Source organism: Poecile atricapillus, chromosome 7 (assembly GCF_030490865.1).
Source record: "Poecile atricapillus isolate bPoeAtr1 chromosome 7, bPoeAtr1.hap1, whole genome shotgun sequence".
NCBI lineage: Eukaryota > Metazoa > Chordata > Aves > Passeriformes > Paridae > Poecile > Poecile atricapillus.
Window position 1 is genome coordinate 15,893,384 of NC_081255.1, and position 14,569 is coordinate 15,907,952.

The window sequence follows — 14,569 nt, forward strand, 5'->3', positions numbered from 1 at the left end:
GAGGTTTCACAAGTATTCATTAGTTTGCAGAGTAAAATCTGGAAATTTAAACACATAAACAAAAACAAGTCTGCAGTGCAAACTACAAAATAGGGCTCAGGTCTAAGATGTGGAAAATATGGATTCATATTCTAGTTCTGAGTCAGGTGACTTGATTTCCTATTTTAAAAAACATCACAGAGCTCTAAAGTTACAGAAACACAGACGTGAAGTATAAGAAAATAAGGATAATGAAAATGTCATGTTAAATGTATTTTTTCTTTCCTATATTGTTCTTGAACTGTTCTGAGGTAGGACCAATCTCAGGTACATTGAAAGGGAAAGTAAATTTAAAGAAGTAAAGGTTTGATCCAGGTCTCAGAGATTGTCTCTTAAAATAAATCCTTTGTGTTCTGGGGATGTGGAAGTCTGTACTTAATTCCAGTATTCCAAAGTTCTGTACTTCAGTAAAGCCTTCAGTACTTTACAGCATTCTCTTGAAGAAGCTGGCAGCCCACAGCTTGGACAGATGCACCCTTTGCTGGGTTAAGAACTGGATGCACAGCCGGGCCCAGAGTGTTGGGGAATGCTGCTGAATCCAGCAGGTAGCTGGTCCTCAGTGGTGTCCCCAAGGGATCAGTACTGGGCCTGTTCCTGTCTGTTATCTATATAGATGATCTGGTCAAAGGGAATAATAAAGTGCACCCCCAATGAGTTTGCAGAAGACTCCCAAGTTGTATGGGAGTGTTGATCTGCTGGAGGACAGGAAGGCTCTGCAGAGGGATCTGGCCAGGCTGGATTGATGGGCTGAGGATAATGGTGTAAGGTTCAATATGGTGAAGGGCCAGGTCCTGCTCTTGGCTCAAAACAACCCCTGCAGCACTGCTGGATGGGGAAGAGTGTCTGGAAAGCTGCCCAGGGCAAAAGGACCTGGGGTGCTGGTCAGCAGCTGCTGAACATGAGCCAGTGTGGCCCAGGGGGCCAAGGAGGCCGGTGGCATCCTGGCCTGGATCAGGAATGGTGTGGCCAGCAGGAGCAGGGCAGGGATTGTCCCCCTGTACTGAGGCACCACCTCGAGTGCTGTGTCCAGCTGTGGGCCCATCACTGCAGGGAAGACACTGAGGGGCTGGAGCAGGTCTGGAGAAGGGCAGTGGAGCTGGGGAAGGGTCTGGAGAGTGAGTCCTGTGAGGAGTGGCTGAGGGAGCTGGGGTTTAGTCCGGAGAGGAGAAGGCTCAGAAGAGAATTTACCATTCTCTACAACTGCCTGCAAGGAGGGTGTAGAAAGATGTAGCAAGGGTGTTGGCATCTTTTCCCAGGCAAACAGTGACAGGACAGGAGGGCATGGCCTCAAGCTGACCCAGGGAAGGTTCAGGTTGGACATCAGGAGGAGCTCTTTCACTGAGAGGTTTGTCAAGCATTGCAACAAGCTGCTCAGAGAGGTGGTGGAGTCACCATCCCTGGAAGTGTTTAAGAAAGAATTGGATGAGGCACTTAGTGCTGTGGTTTAGTTGACAAGGTGGTGTTTGGTCAAAGGCTCAACTCAATGATCTCAAGGATGTTTTCCAAACTTAATGATGCTATGAAAGTAGCCACTAGCCCTTGTGTGTTTATTTGGGCCTGAGGGAATAAGTCCAAGTTGCTCTTTGGCCATCTTCTGTATTTACATTTATCTCCAGTGCAATTACTTGAATGCTGCTTGGGGCATGCTTTTTGGGGAAAATCAAGTGATTGCTTCTTACGTATTTAACAAAAATGTTGTGCTGCTTCCAAACTGCAACAACACTTTGCTTCTTGGGTGACCAGCTCATGTTCCTCTGACGTATCTATCTCAGCACCAAGAAATAAACATCCTCTGCCACAGAAGACATATTAATTAGGTAAGCTGCTGATTGGCTTATTGATTTAGACCCTTATTTACACTGCATTTGGCTTAGAGATATTCCTTAAAAAATTAACTGCAGAGGTGTTCTCAAAGTGAAAACAAAAAAAATCCATAAAGCAATGGAGTTTAGGGAATGTTTAACTTTCTCTCCTTGGAATTTATTTTCTATATATGCATCTTCACAATTTTATAAATTTACCATATTATTAATAGTATATTGAGATGAGGAGATGCTGCAAAATGTTAGTGTTTCTAGTCACGTTTGATGTTGCATAGAAATGCGTGTATAATGTTAGAAGCACTTGAGAATTTTTAATAGTACATCCATTATAAAAACCCATGTGGCTAATAAGAGCTTAATATTGAGTGCCATTTTGAAATCAGAACTTCACTATCATTCTTAGTTTACATTACAGATCAAACGGATTGCCAACATCCCTTGCATTACCAGAGCGTTAGCCATATGCCTTTGCAGTACAAGGCTGCCCTGGATGAGGATAGCTATGACTAACCAAGCTGCTTATGTGCTAGAAGCTGTTTAGTGGCATTAACAAAGCACTGTTAAGCTGTGCCCATGCGATTTTACTGTGCTCTTTGTTGGCTAACTAACTTCTGAGTCACTCGCTAGCCACCCTTTGAGATGAATTGCTCAGATCTGGCCTCGATGGAATAATTTCTGTCTACAGACAGATGCTGCAGAGGTGTAACACCAAGCATGTATAGGAACCCGTGGCATTAATGCAATTATTTTTGTGGTAATTATTAGAACTTGCATTGTCTTTGTTATTTCTATGGAGAATTAAAGAACTTCATATTTTATTTTGCAATTAAAAAGAAAAAGAAAGCTCTGATACATGTTAAGTCTATTTTTTCAAGTGTCAGGTATAACCCACACTGAAAATTCTGTGGAACTAGTAATAATGCCTAACTTCTGCACTAAAGAATGTGACTGCATCACTTTATATATATTTTTCAAGTATAAATCAAGAAAATTATAAAGTGCCTTGTTTTGAGCTTGATTGTGATACAGACTGTTCTGTTGAACATCAGCTTCATAATACTTTCCCCAGAAATTTTAAAACTGAATTTCCAAGTTTGTCAGCTGATTGCTGCCTAGACCTTGTTCAAAATACTGTATATAATTACTTAATTTATGAGTTAGATATTTATTATTTTTTGGTCCAGTGATAGGCTGGTTTATTTAGATGTTACAGGGGAGGAGATTGAGTTAAGTTAGATTGTTTTCCTTTAAATGTTCCTTTAGTCACCTAGCCAGGATAAACTGACAAATACAATTTTTACTGACCTAAAATAGTGTATTGCTGGTGTTTCTGAATGGCAAATATGAAAGGGTACTGAATTTTTTTCCTCTTCCAATCCACAATGTAGATTTGCAGTTACTTTACATCAGAGGTTTGAATTATGCCTTGTAATGTATATAACACAGATATAGAACAAAAGCAATGTGAGCAAAATAGGAAGCAATATAGTAAAATAGCAAAATAAATAATATTCATAGATTTGGAAACTGCATTATAATTGCTACTTTTGTTGATATACTGAAATGTGCTTTAGGCAACATCTTACATGAACATTTTTGATAAAATCTTGTATGTTTCTCATATGCTCTTTTATATGTATTACTGTGACCGAAATATGCTGTGGGTCTGTTCTCAGTATGGTAATTACATCATTTTGGTATTTGTGTGTAGCATTCCCAAGAAATATGTCAGAGGGGGGAGGAGAAAAAAATCACCACTTTTTGTCACTTCACTGAAGAGAGCCTAGTTTTAGTTTTGAACCATTTAGATTTATGATTTAAAGAAAAGAATTGGATTCCAGTCAAAATTTGTTTTTTAACAAACTGCGGGAGATGTTGTCTGATGTTGGTGGTGAAAGAGATTTTGAAAACCACTGTGACAGATGGCTTACCACAAAGACTCCAAAGGTGGCGTGCAGGGGGTGCAGCATCGTACCTTTCAGTGACTAACAGCCACTCATGTGCAGAGTAGAAAATTGCACTACAGAATTTGGAGTTCACTCCATGGGTTCTCTCTGTTACTTTTTAAAATGCAAAGTTTGAAAATGTTTCTGAAATATGTTCTTTGCTGCCATTAGCATTCAGGAGGAAGTGCTCCGGATTGGCAGAGAGATAATGTATACAATATGGACTACCAGCCTATACACTTAAAAAAAGGTTTTGGTTTGTGAAATATGAAATTTAAAAAAAAGTACAGATACGAGTGAAGAAAATTTGCTGGTGGTTTTGCCATGAGCCATGGCTTTTCATAGATTATTGATGCTTGATTTTATGTTGCAGGGCTTTGGAGGGTTTAGGTAGAAGGTTCATTTTACCATTTTAAACCATAGTGAAAGTTGGGGATGCACACAGAAGCTGAGTGTGTTGCAGCTTTGGCAAAGAAGTCGGATGCTTTAGTGGAAGGTGTTGCAGCTCATGCTGTTTTATTTAGGAATCATTAGTTTAATCTGTAGCCAGTCTATTGAGAGTACCACATTCCACATGTATTTAACAAAGGCCATTTCTACTGTTTTGTCTGCAGTCAGAAACCAATCTCTCTTTACAAATGCTATTTTACATATATCTCTACTTGTTTCTTTTCAGACACTTACTGTAGTTCTCAAAAGTCTGAAAAACCATAATCCTTTTTCCTCCTTTGTGTTGTCCTTGGACTTTCTGTTGCCATGGGTGTCTTTGAGTACATTCTCTTTAGAGTTCAGGATACAAAGCAAAGCTAAGGGTTTGAGGAAAAAATACAATCTCCATTCAAAATTGCATTATTAGGTAGTGTGTCTTTCCATTGTATGTTTATTGTTGCCAGTAATCATATTTTCTGATTATGGTGTTGTGCTGATTTGGGTGGGATACAGTTACCTTTCTTCACAGCAGCTGCTCTGGGGCTGTGTTTTGGATTTGTGCTGAAAACAGTGTTGATAACACAGGGATGTTTTAGCTATTGCTGAGCAGCACTTGCACAGGGTCAAGGCCTTTCCCATTCCTCACCCTACCCCCTAGCAAGGAGGCTGGGAGTGCACAAGGATTTGGGAGGGACACAGCCAGGACAGCTGACCCCAACTGACCCAAGGGATATCCCAGGCAGGTATGGAGGGGGAACAAGGGTGAGGGTATTGGGAATTACAGTCTTTTGTCTCTTCCCAAGACACTAGTCTGCCAATGTAACATAGTGAATGCTTTTCTGGTTTGGCTTTGCTTTCATGTGCAGCTTTCCATTTATCTACTAAGCTTTATCTCAAGCCATTCTGTTTGTCACTTTTACCATCCCGATTCTCTTCCTCATTCCATCAGGAGGGTGTGAATGAGTGGTGAGGCTTAGTTGCTGGCTGGGATTAAACCATGTGTTTAGAACCCTTTGGTTATAATGACTGTTATTAGCTACTTACTTTTTTTCTGCTGCCTCTCAAGAGTTCTAGCTTTATATTATACTGGCTGTTGTGGTTTCTGGATATAAGAGCAAACATCCATTTTCCTAGAAAAATGGATGAGGTGGGCAGTTTCAAAGGGGGTGAGGGCTTTCCAGAGGTGGAAATTGTGGGTCCAGCTGTGCCCTAAGGTATTTACCTTCCATCAAAATTAATCTGTCCTTTCCGTGTAAACTTCTGAATTTAAGTCCTGTTTATTTACTTGAGACTGTTTGGGAGACCAAAACAAGATTATCTAAATCTAATGTTCTAATGGAATCAACATGTTTATTGTAAGTAAGACTGTAAAGTGTATTGGACTTTTTTCAGTAAGATAGTTGTTAAGATATACTGAAACCAGTACCATATATTTAGCTAATTGGAGCAAAATTTAACAGAAACAGTTTTCTATCCTTATTTCTTCAGAAAAAAAAGATGTTTTACGTAGAAATCTGTTTCATTGGAGCTTGACGTTGAAAAGCTGATGGGCAGCTATTTAAGCCGTAGACCACTTTAGGTTTTTCAGGACATCACCCGGAGGCTTTCACTTGCTAGTGTCTAAGGCAAGGTTACTAAATCTCTAGGATCTCCAGGACTGAGGAAGGTTAGGATCTCAGGCAACAATCTGTACAAAGAAGCTGCTTACAGAGTGAGACAAATGTAAGAGATGTAATAGAGAGCAAAGGAACTAACTGTTCTCGAGTGATGTCTCCTGCCATCTCGAACGCCCAGGACTGCTTGCCTGGGGTGTGCTTTGTAAGGTGCACAGAGTATTGGCAGTGACAAGGTTCTTTGTGGAGCAGGCATTTGCAAAAAGCTTCAATTTGTATGTATTTAATGTATTTAGGTTATTCAGCATTTAGTTCTGGCTTTGTCCAATACTAAAAATCAAGGTGATTTGTCGTTTGTTGGTTGTTTTGTTGATTTTTTTGTTTGGTTTTTTTTTTTTTTTTTTGTCCCTGGGAACTAAAAAAAAAAATATGTCTCTTCTGTAAAATAAACCCTGAACTGTTCTAAATACCACCATAGAATTGCACCCATTCAAATGAATTTAATAATTGATCTGTATATGGAACAGAATGTAATGGACAGAATTATAATGTGATTTCCATCAGAATACTTACAAAAGACTTGATTTATAATCTATACCTTTACAATTCAATAATCTTTTAAATCAAGTAAGTTATTTTAAAATAGTATGACTACTTTTTAAACTCCTATTTTTAATAGTATTTAATATTTCTAGTATTTCCACATTAAAAATTAGTGATTACTATAACTATAGATAGTATTTTTAAATTTAATAAAGTAATTATGGCTGCTATATTTGTAAAGACTATTACTTTTATTGCTACTATCAAATAGTAGTGTTGGTACTGATTAATGCCACAAATACTTTTCTTACTGATACTTTGCCTACTGAAAGTTTTTCCGCATTTGTGGTCATTAATTAGTATTAACCAAGCATTTCCTTTGTAATTGATAATGTATCAAATGAAGAAAAATACTTTTAAATTGGTATCTGACAGTACTACCAGAAAGACAAGAAAACACTCTTTGAGGAACACTTTAAAAATAAAAAAAATAAATATTTATAAGATAATTTTTCTTTTTATCTTCCCTGACATATCCTCCTGTTTGAACAAAAAGTGGCTTTCCTAGTGCCTTTTCCTGCTTATCTGTGTTTTCCTAATGAAGAGAACATAGACTTGAGCACGTGTAAAACAGTTTCTGCTCCCAGGGAGCTACAGTGGCTTGCTTGGCTCGTGGCTGGCTATTACATGTTGAGCTGTTCCTCACAGTATCCACCCCTCCATCTTCCCATTGCAAATTTGCTTGGGTGGCAACTGCTGGTGTTGTTAACCCTCTTCTGTCCTGAAGGGTATTCCCTTGTGGCTGCTCAGATTAAATATTTAATTGGGCTGGGAATTGTTCTTCTTGTAATTAAAGAACTATACAGAGCTGTTTAAAAATACTTAAACAAGAATGGATGTATATTTAAAAGAGATTCTGAGTCTGTTGAGTGTGTTCCACTAAAGAGAGCTGTGGCAGAATGACTGAGAACTGCTGGCCACGTGGCTGCAGTAGCCTAAACAGAAGACATTTCTTGAGTGAATCTTTCAGCCTGCACTGAGGTGCAGCTGCACAATTAGCAGCATGTGGCCTGGCTTCTCTCTGGGTAGCTAGACGAGCACAAATGGCTCCTGTGCGGGGTCGCACGTTTGCTCATGGGCTGCCTGTGAGGTGCCTGGGTGTCCCCTCCTGTGCGAGGGCTGCGGGGCAGTGCGTGCCGGCCGGGGGATGCGCTGCTGCTCCGAGCGCTCCCCGGGCCAGGTGAGCGCTCCCCGGGCCAGGTGAGCGCTCCCCGGGCCAGGTGAGCGCTCCCCGGGCCAGGTGAGCGCTCCCCGGGCCAGGTGAGCGCTCCCCGGGCCAGGTGAGCGCTCCCCGGGCCAGGTGAGCGCTCCCCGGGCCAGGTGAGCGCTTCCGTGCTGCCCCTGGCACAGTGCTGCAGGGACACGCGTCTCTGGGGCCGGTGCTCAGGCCTACCGGACTAGGTTAGAAGTAAGCTGAAATAAGCCCTTTTCAGGAAGGGTTATGTCAGCCTTAATACCAGCTGTTTTGTTGTAGAAACCCTCTGCTTCTGAGCCACACTGCTCACAGACACAGTCATTTTCAGGTATCTTCTACTATTAGAGATGTAGCCATTCTAGGCACAAACCCTTCTGTGGCCAGAATCATAGGGAAAGGCTGGTTAGCACCTGAGAGGAGAGAGACCCACTCTTCACCCAATTGCAGATGAAATCCCAAATTTTCCTTTCATGCTACAGGAAGGGCTTTAACCAGCAGGGACTGTACAGAATTTTTTTTGCTTTTTCTTAGTTTAAATAGATCTGCTTCAATAAGTGTAAAACTAACTCCCTGCTTCTTTGATCAATATTTATTCCTTTATTCTATTTGGCTACACTGGGTGAATGAAGTCTTCACCTCTAATTTGGAAAGGTCTGAGTAATCTTTTTGCCATTGGCATTGCTAAATATTCTTTATCCTGCTAGTATAATAATGTATAACAGATAAAATTTATTTTGTTTTAAAACTGAAAACAGAGCCTTGAAATGAAACTTCTCTTAATATTTTTTTCTTCTATCGTACTCATTTAATTCTTGATGTAAAACAAGAATTCATTGCTTTTGTTCTGAGAGCACGAAGCCACAAGTTGATAATGGTAACTCGATGTTTGTAATATGAAGTGCTGTTCCTGTAGTGTGGTCCAATTACACAATAGTAAAGCAGGGATGTAACGCAGCAATGCTGCTTTCCTATTTGTTTCAGTAAGTTTAGCACAGCGGGAAACGTGGCATTCTTCCAAGGTAATGCGTCAAGCTTACAGTTGGATGGAAGTGCAATGGAAATTATTCCAAGATTTTGCGTGCCAGCTAATAACTCTTGCTGAATGTATGCGACAATTGTCTCGTGAAATGTATTTGATGTTGTTTCATTGCAAGGATTTTACATTTTAATTTTGAGATATCATGGTATTCTAGAGATATTTGAAAAAGTTTCTCTTTAGGTGCTACATTTATGGCATTGTAGTTTTAGTAATCAAATGCAATTTCTGTCTGGTTAGAGATCATATATGCCGTTTTTAAAAAATCCTGCTGTAGCTTTTGGAATCAGAAAGAAGTACTCCATTAATGAGATCACATTATGAACATTGTTCCTCCAAAAATGTCCAATTTTTTCAGGAAGAATATATTTAAAACAAAATCTTATCTGAAAATATATGCATGATAGCAACAGAATGTCTCCTTTCTTTTTAAAGTGTGGAAAGTAATAATGTATCAGCCATTTGGCAGCTGGGAGAAACCAGAAATGTCGAGGCATCGTTTTTGGTAGTCATTTTGCTGTAGAGACCTGGGGGTTGGATAGGAATCAGAATTTTTGCAGTTGGTCTCTTTCTTGACTAGCTTTCACATTCCTTTAAAGCCATTCCCCAGTTTAGTAAATATCACTGTTGCACTGTGGTGTCAACCCACTGCAACTGTCTTAAAGATACATTAATATTTTTACAGCTTTGAACAGTCCTCAGCAAAATATATACATTTAAAATACCATGGCAGTGGCTTTATAAACAGCTCCGTGGTATATCTTTTCATGCTTCAAATGTGGTGAGGAGCAGCCACTGCTTATGGAGCACTAGCAAACAGTTCACAATTAAGGAGTTAATCTTTAGCCTCACTAGCAGTCTTGGAACAGAGGGTGTCAGTGCATACTAAAAACAGTATTGGGTTTTCCTTTTGTGAACCACAGAGAGCTCAGAATACATCAGTTAGTTCCAAACAGGCTATTGAATGCTGTCATAGGTAAAAAATACCAGCTGTACTGCACCTGGTTTGATTTTATGATTATAAAGGTAAAATTCCTCCATCTCTGGCTTTTTTTTTTTTTTTTTAAACCCCACTCTCATTTTTTAGTCAGTATTCTTAGAAGGGTATCTGACACCTCTTGCTCACAGACATTTTCTCTGTGGTATTAAGTTTGGGTGTACAATAAAGATAATAATTACTGCTAATGCCTAAAGCTTTCCAAAGGTCTGTAGTTACATATACATACATACACCTTTCTTGAAGCGTTTCTGAATGCCTTTGGCAGCATTGATCCAGCAAATGGAAGGTTGATTCTCATTGGCAGTTTGTTCTTCCAGAGGGTGTGTTTGTTCCAGCTGGTGGGAGTTGTTTCAACACTCACGTGTGAAGAATGTATAAAGGAAAATAAAGAACAGAAGAGATGCTCAGGGGTTAATCAGCAAACCAGCAGCCTTGGCCCATGCTCCTGCAGGCAGAAGTAGTGTCAGGTTTGGGGAAAAAAAAAGACTGCTCAGCATCAAGACCCTGCACAGGTCCAGTAAAGCAAACTGCAGACAGTTATTAATGGAACTGAAATTGAGGATTAATCACTGCTGATATCCCATAGTAATGTCTACTAACATCAAGAGCACCAACAGATTCTCAGTGTGGTTAATATGGTGAGCTTGCTGACTACAAATGTGTGTTGTGTATGTTGTCAGCATTTAAGGGTCCTTGTGCATGAGAATTGCCTCACACAGTGGGGAGTGAAAGAAGAGTGTGTTGAGTGGACGAGGGTACATGCTGATTTGGCAAAGGATATAGGATGAATTCCTGGGTCAATAGTGATAATGATCAAGAGTGCCATTCTGATGAATAATTAAGTATGGGGTGGTCAAAATTTTCCTCTCAGTAGTGACATAATTTGGCATAGTATGTGCCAATACTTAATGAAGAATACACATTTGGGATGGTCCAAGCTAGTCTTAGGCTCTTACAGCTGCTTTCAGAGCTTTGAAAGCTCTATTTTGGATTGTAAAAAAAAAAAACAAAACAAAGCAACTGCCCCCCTTCCCATTTGACATCACCTGTCAGGGGTTTTGGGCACAGCAATCACAAAAAGAGGATCAGAAATAAAGATCAAAAGCACAGAGTGACAAAACAGGCTTGTCCCTGGATATCCTGGATGAGAGTATCTGCTCAACACCTTGCTTTGCTTTGATGACTAGTGCTGACACTGTGATGGTGCTGCTTTTTCAGTAACAAAACTCTAGCTGAACCACTGAGTCAGTAACATGCTGTGATTTTTTTTCACCTATTTCCTTGCAGACAAACAAACATAGAGTGAGAGAACAAGTCATTACAGTATGCATTTCTAATGCCACAAGGAGGCCTGAATTAGAAATAAAAAAAGAAATCAAAGTTCCATGAAAATAAATAGCATCTTATGGATGCCTATCAACTAGGCATCCAAAGCCTCATACCTATTGCCATTCAAAGCAGAATGACTGGAAAGTATAAACTTGGTGTTTTGTTTATTGTTATGAACCACTCATTAATTCCCTTGTTAAATTTTCTAATTTAATGTTTTCCAGACCTTCAATTATTGTGGCACTGAATTTTCACCAGTAAATTTGTAATTATTTCTGTGCATTGTGTGGCAGTGTTGTCTTTTATATTTAGTGTGGAACTCCTTTATGACAGTAGTAGTGCAAAATTATTTTGAGTGTTGGGAGGTTAAAGGACAGTACCACTCAGATGAAGTGAGGATTATTTCTGAAAGCATAACCTACATTGTTGCTGTCATAAATATGTTTTAGTGTTTTATTTGCTTTTATATTTAAAATTAGAGTTTGATGGTTAACATTGGAAATTATTACAAGAAGGGAAAGGAAACTTTCAGCTTTTTTATACTGCATTTTGGCTGCAGTTGGAACAATGGGTGAGTGGCACTAAATATAGTCTGGTAGTTTGCTCACTTTATTTTAGCTTTCCTCCAGTGGATGGAAAACAGTCAGTTAATACCTTTAAGTCTTTTATTTATTTTTTTATATATTAAAAAAAATGTAAGAAAAAAAAGCAGTGGGGAGGATTTTTTCTCATCATCGTCTCTGATTGCCAAGTTATTTGTATGTAGAAGGAAGATTCTTTTGGTATAATCAATCTGCTGCTACCCATTTTACTGCCAAGCATTCCTTCTCTATGGTAGCATAATGTTACCTAGGGAACAGCTTAAAGCTGACACATACAGTGGTGCCACAAATTAATTTCACAGTTATCAGGATATAGGGTGATAACAACAACATGAGCTACTGTGAAATTACCATTGTTCCTATTGAGTTACAGTGTAATTATTACTTTTGTGGCAACTATGCAAATAACTCATGTCACCACTGTAGGATGGGATGTGCTTTCCTTTCTCTGATTCAGTACTTTGTGCTCCACAGACATCTTTATGTGCTATAAACTACAGCTCTGCTTTGAATTAGAAGCTAAGTATGGTTATATCTTCACCAAAAAAAGAGAAAAGCTTAAAAAGAGAAAAGCAATACTAAAGAGACTAAAAACCAAAATGTATTGCAGTCTGTCCATTATCACCTGGAATCAGGTCTACAGATATGTGATAATTTAATAGAATAATAAGCTGTTATTCTCTCATTACTTCCAGAATGAACGAACCTTCCTTCAAAAAGGGAGCTTTGCATTAGTTAGTTCTATTGTGGGACATTTTCAGGTTTCTTTCCTGCAATTTTGGTTTGTTAAAAGGGACAGGTAAAGAGATGTTTGATTACATTTATTCTTACTGAGAGGTAGGAAAAAAAAATTGTGGAGCGAGGTTAAGATGCTGTTTCCAGTATAATAATATGGAATGTATCCTTGGCCCTGGATATTTGGACCCTGGTTAAAACAAGACAGCTGCTGAGGCTTGATGATGGTGGAAGGTCAGGTCAGATTGTGCGGTGAAGTTGGCACAGGCGCTCCTGTAGTGCTTGCTTAGAACCAGGAGAAGCGAGCATGCTTTGGGGGCTGCAGGGCAGCTTACAGGTTTTCAGAATGGTGACATCTGTGAGGTAGTTTTGGTTTTATTTTCCTACCCATGGGCTGAGATTTTCAAAAATTCCTACAGAGAACTTGGATGTGCAACTTGCAGTTATTTATGGGTAGATCACTGTAAGAACCTTTCAAAATTGTTCTAGATAAGTGGCTAATGACCAGATTTTCAAAATTGCTGAAAATTCAAGAGCTTTTAATGTTTAAATATTAAAGAAAGAATCTTTCAGAGACGTGCTGTTTAGAAAAACATCACAGCTACTATTGCATGAAAAGAATGAGCAAATGAAACTTGATTAAATAAGTTCACAACCAGGAGACAATCTATATGTCTAACTCACTATTATAGAAAGATAACTCACTATTATAAAAATTGAGAGCAAGATAAATTTCCCTGAAGGATAAAATTTTCATGACAGGCAAGTTTTCTTCCTTTTTTAGAAACTTTAGTTTAGTGAAACTTCATTGACAAATAAAACTAATGGAATGAAATGCTCTGATTTTTTCCCCCAATTTACATTCTTATTATTTTTATTTATATATTTATATATAAATGTATATATTTTATATATTTTTAATATTTATTTATATATATTTTATAATATATATAAATGATATTGAAAAAAACATTTTCTCATTTTAGTTATGACTTTTCAGATACTCTTTTGCAAAATAATTTTTTAAATTAATTTTGAAATATTGTTTTAAATTGCAAGTAGCTTCCAAAAGGAATCTGTTTCCTCAGTTCTTGTTTCACTTCATGAACAGAAATACAGAACAGCTTGATGAGCCTGTTTCTGTGAAGGAATAAATATGAACAACATTCTGAAGGAGCTATCTGTGTCCGTGAGCATTTTAAACATGTCTGTCTATACTGTATCACCAAGATTTAAGCTGCAGTAGTTGGGGTATTTTTCTGTAGTTTATAGTTGTAAGTCTGTAGAAAAGCAATGTTCTGTTTCTTTTCTTGTTCTGAATTTTTTTTTTTTGGGTCAACACAATCTGCTCAGGTTTTGCACTGATGGAATATAGCAGTACCATAAAACCCCTGCAACTGAGGATCTAGGGGGAAGTAATCACAAGATAAATAAACCTTATATTATGGCTCATTTATTACCCACGTGATGAATAATGGTGGAAAAGTGTGTGGTAATTAATGTACTGGCTTCATGGAAAGACTCCTGTTAATCATATGGTTGTAGCTCTTTTTAGTGGTTTGCTGACAAGTATATTTATTGCAGTATGAGGAGGTCACTAATTAATATGGATATTAGTAAGGCTTTGTTAGAATACTCTGAAAAATCTGATTGTTTAAAAATTTTCTCTCTGTCCCCCATTCAGTTTTTTCAGTTCTATGCACTGAAGAGCTAAGTCAGTATTTGATGTCACATTATTGCCCAGTAATCTTATCTGCACTAATGCAATTTTATTGCAGTAATATTTAACCCATATAAATTACATTTAAAAGAAATAGGTTGGGCTTAGGGGGAGTTTCTGGAAGATCTGGTGCAATCCTGGCATGCTTTGTTAGGAGTCAGCCTTGCGAAAGCAAGTCATAAAGGTTTAGAGCCACCAGAGGCGTTCATTTTCCCAGTTTTGGAAGGATTTGGGGATCAGGGTGGGTAGCTGTGGTACTGCAGGGAGCTTCTACTGGAGCCACTAGTGACCCAGAAGTAGAAGTTCATCAGAAAAGTCAAATGTTGCATTTTGTATATCTGATGACCCAGACACTGTTTAGAGTAAGTGCTATGTGTTGACAAGATTTTTAATATAAGTAAATGAAATAAAGTTGTTGAGGATTTTTTGGTTTTTTGTTTTTAAGAGTGTAATTTTGAACTGCATGATGGATTCTTCTGTTAAAATGTACCTGCCTAAA

The 14,569-nt window shown here is 38.5% G+C and overlaps 1 protein-coding gene across 1 annotated transcript in view; it reads left to right on the forward strand.

The window, feature by feature from the left end:
• Positions 1 to 14,569, forward strand: part of DPYD (dihydropyrimidine dehydrogenase) — a 345,166-nt gene that overhangs the window by 54,242 nt on the left and 276,355 nt on the right. The gene's annotated exons all lie outside the window — the stretch shown is intronic.